This window comes from Daphnia magna, unplaced genomic scaffold (genome assembly GCF_020631705.1).
Source record: "Daphnia magna isolate NIES unplaced genomic scaffold, ASM2063170v1.1 Dm_contigs200, whole genome shotgun sequence".
NCBI lineage: Eukaryota > Metazoa > Arthropoda > Branchiopoda > Diplostraca > Daphniidae > Daphnia > Daphnia magna.
Genome location: NW_025533172.1, coordinates 1 through 4,234, shown reverse-complemented (window position 1 = coordinate 4,234; position 4,234 = coordinate 1). Strand labels below are relative to the sequence as shown.

General features: G+C 34.4%; 1 long non-coding RNA gene across 6 annotated transcripts; it reads left to right on the top strand.

Moving 5' to 3' along the window:
* The first annotated feature begins 2,795 nt into the window (after positions 1-2,795).
* LOC116930907 lies at positions 2,796-4,179 on the top strand. 6 transcript variants are annotated; one of them, XR_004398620.2, is made up of 6 exons: positions 2,796-2,973; positions 3,040-3,137; positions 3,197-3,295; positions 3,358-3,424; positions 3,490-3,564; positions 3,625-4,179. It is a non-coding gene; the product is annotated as an uncharacterized LOC116930907 (long non-coding RNA). The 6 variants fall into 6 exon arrangements; XR_004398619.2 differs by having other exon boundaries at positions 2,797-2,973; positions 3,200-3,295; XR_004398621.2 differs by having other exon boundaries at positions 2,796-3,039; positions 3,135-3,295.
* Positions 4,180-4,234: the final 55 nt, after the last annotated feature.

Sequence of the window (4,234 nt, the reverse complement as noted above, 5' to 3'; positions counted from 1 at the left end):
ATGTTAAAAACCATAAATGAAGTTGGTGCGCTAACAGAACTGTTTTCGTTAATTTTATAAACGGCTAGTCTAAAGAGAAAACCAATGGATAAATTGAAATCAGCGTTCAATTTCCATTATGCCGTCTGATTTTTGGAGAATTTCAAGAGATGTCGTTTTTGTCCCATTTTGACAAAAGTGGGAAGGCTATACCCTTCCCACTTTTTCATTTTTGGTCAAATTTCAAATTTGGATTAAAATACATGATTTAGATTCAGAATTGAATGAAAATCACGGAAATCAGGTTTATTTTTCTATTGGTCTTATAGTTTTTCATTTACATGTTAAAAACCATAAATGAAGTTGGTGCGCTAACAGAACTGTTTTCGTTAATTTTATAAACGGCTAGTCTAAAGAGAAAACCAATGACTAAATCAAAATTAGCGTTCAATTTCGAGTATACCGTCTGATTTTTGGAGAATTTCAAGAGATGTCGTTTTTGGCCCATTTTGACAAAAGTGGGAAGGCTATACCCTTCCCACTTTTTCATTTTTGGCCAAATTTCAAATTTGGCTTAAAATACATGATTTAGATTCAGAATTGAATGAAAATCACGGAAATCAGGTTTATTTTTCTATTGGTCTTATAGTTTTTCATTTACATGTTAAAAACCATAAATGAAGTTGGTGCGCTAACAGAACTGTTTTCGTTAATTTTATAAACGGCTAGTCTAAAGAGAAAACCAATGGATAAATTGAAATCAGCGTTCAATTTCCATTATGCCGTCTGATTTTTGGAGAATTTCAAGAGATGTCGTTTTTGTCCCATTTTGACAAAAGTGGGAAGGCTATACCCTTCCCACTTTTTCATTTTTGGTCAAATTTCAAATTTGGATTAAAATACATGATTTAGATTCAGAATTGAATGAAAATCACGGAAATCAGGTTTATTTTTCTATTGGTCTTATAGTTTTTTATTTACATGTTAAAAACCATAAATGAAGTTGGTGCGCTAACAGAACTGTTTTCGTTAATTTTATAAACGGCTAGTCTAAAGAGAAAACCAATGGCTAAATTGAAATCAGCGTTCAATTTCCATTATGCCGTCTGATTTTGGGAGAATTTCAAGAGATGTCGTTTTTGTCCCATTTTGACAAAAGTGGGGAAGGCTATACCCTTCCCACTTTTTCATTTTTGGTCAAATTTCAAATTTGGATTAAAATACATGATTTAGATTCAGAATTGAATGAAAATCACGGAAATCAGGTTTATTTTTCTATTGGTTTTATAGTTTTTCATTTACATGTTAAAAACCATAAATGAAGTTGGTGCGCTAACAGAACTGTTTTCGTTAATTTTATAAACGGCTAGTCTAAAGAGAAAACCAATGACTAAATCAAAATCAGCGTTCAATTTCGAGTATACCGTCTGATTTTTGGAGAATTTCAAGAGATGTCGTTTTTGGCCCATTTTGACAAAAGTGGGAAGGCTATACCCTTCCCACTTTTTCATTTTTTTTGGCCAAATTTCAAATTTGGCTTAAAATACATGATTTAGATTCAGAATTGAATGAAAATCACGGAAATCAGGTTTATTTTTCTATTGGTCTTATAGTTTTTCATTTACATGTTAAAAACCATAAATGAAGTTGGTGCGCTAACGGAACTGTTTTCGTTAATTTTTTTAACGGCTAGTCTGAAGAGAAAACCAATGTCTAAATCGAAATCAGCGTTCAATTTCGATTATGCTGTCTGATTTTTGAAGAATTTCAAGAGATGTCATTTTTGGCCGATTTTGACAAAAGTGGAAAGGCTAATACCCTTCCCACTTTTTCATTTTGTGGCCAAATTTCAAATTTGGCTTAAAAATACATGATATAGATTCAGAATTGAATAAAAATCACGGAAATAAGGTTTATTTTTCTATTGGTCTTATAGTTTTTCATTTACATGTTAAAAACCATAAATGAAGTTGATGCGCTAACAGAACTGTTTTCGTTAATTTTTTAAACGGCTAGTCTAAAGAGAAACACAATAACTAAATCAAAATCAGCGTTCAATTTCGAGTATACCGTCTGATTTTTGGAGAATTTCAAGAGATATCGTTTTTGGCCCATTTTGACAAAAGTGGGAAGGCCCTTCCCACTTTTTCATTTTTGGCCAAATTTCAAATTTGGATTAAAATACATGATTTAGATTCAGAATTGAATGAAAATCACGGAAATCAGGTTTATTTTTCTATTGGTCTTATAGTTTATCATTTACATGTTAAAAACCATAAATGAAGTTGGTGCGCTAACAGAACTGTTTTCGTTAATTTTATAAACGGCTAGTCTAAAGAGAAAACCAATGACCAAATTGAAATCAGCGTTCAATTTCCATTATGCCGTCTGATTTTTGGAGAATTTCAAGAGATGTCGTTTTTGGCCGATTTTGACAAAAGTGGGAAGGCGGGATGAAGGCGTTGATGATCAGCGCATGCCTCATAGGACATGTATACGGAGTCTGTTTTGCCGGAAGAGCAAACGGTTTCCGAGATATTATGGCGAATTGGCGACCAGGCCGTACCCTATCGGGAACTTCCTGAACGGAGTGAGGGCCCCTAGTTCTTACAAGATGTGCTATTGGCTCCCAATATTCTACTAGAGTTGGATCTCCAATTTACTAAGAAACTTTCACTTTGAAGTATGCTTAATAAAGAATTTATTTAATGTAAGTTTTATTGTTTTGTTCAAGGACTTTTTGTATTGATATGATTTTGGTGTGTACTGCTCTAGAATGAGCAGTATTAGAATATCAACATCAATGTAGTTCTCACAATAAAAAATGACCAATTCTTGTTTGAACTTGCTTTTCTTTCTAAATTGGAAAACGAGATGGCGCTGCTGCTCCTTTATACTTGTTATGTGATCAAGCTCTATGTGACTAGTGAAAACCGTATCCCAATATTTGTTAATTATATTACTTTCCAATTTAAAGTTCGATCAAATCAAATGGTTTTTCATCTACTATCAAGTGTTTTTCAAGTGAAGCATATCAATGGATTATTTTGTGTCTAACAGGTAATTTTGTTATCAGCTATGCCTGCTGCCAAATCCAAAAACTGTTGGTTACTTGTCACTAAGAGATTCCATCATGCTTTTCTATTGCTCATTAGGAGGTATTATACTTAAATTTTGAAAATAAGAATCCAATTTGCATAATTCTGCTTTGATGAAGTAGCTCGTTAAACTAAAATCGCAAAGGATGCTGACTTGCAATCTTCTTGTCATTTCCACTGAGCCGGGCAAGTGGCATGATTTAGTTTTGAGGGTTGAGGTATTAGACTCATATTATGGCATTCAGTGTCAAAGTTTGCATGCTTCTGTGTTTACTTCTAGCTCATAAACTAAAAGTGCAAAGGATGCTGGCTCTGAAGGAAGATCACTCTTGACCCACTCATCTTGTGTAAGTTCCAATGTGAAAAATGCATCATATTCTTCTCTGTATTGTCAATGATTATCAACAACCAGATCAGCAGTCTTCTTTTTATTTCTACTCTGATGGCCAACACACATAGATGTGAACCTCAGAACTACTACTCCTTGGTATTTCAAGTTTCTTTCTTCTCTAGTATTGCTTGTTAAAATTTCAATATGTTATCGTAGGATTGCCAACCCAACGTGTCTTTAAAAAAATTGCCGGCCCTACAATTTTGACAACAGGCGTATGTAAAAAAAAGCCCCTTCTTCACCTCGCCCGTCACCGAATCGCCCGTCATCGCTTTGCCCGTCGCCGAATCGCCTGTCATTGCTTTGCCCGTCATCGCTTTGCCCGTCGCCGAATCGCCCGTCATCGCTTTGCCCGTCGCCGAATCAAATTTTTATTTCTGCACGATTTCGACTTCAGAAATATTATCAATCTCCATTTTTAACTGCACGGGGATTTGAACCCAGATCATTCGGCATACCAACACGGTATACTACCATTGAGCTATGACTGATGTAATTGAAAACTCAAATTATTAATGTTTATGAGCAGGAGTGTAGATAGCCTATTTAATTTGATTGCTCCAATCGTTATAAGGAGTTTTATTGAAACGAAAGATAACATTAATTATAGTGTAACTGAAACAGGAATCGAACCTGAGACTTTTAAATTTCCACGCCGATGTTGAGAAATTCCCGACCATTGAGCCAAGAATTACATACTTTTAGGCTGTACTTTTCCTTGTTGTTTAAGGCAACACATTTACACTTGTAATAATATTGTTTCGTA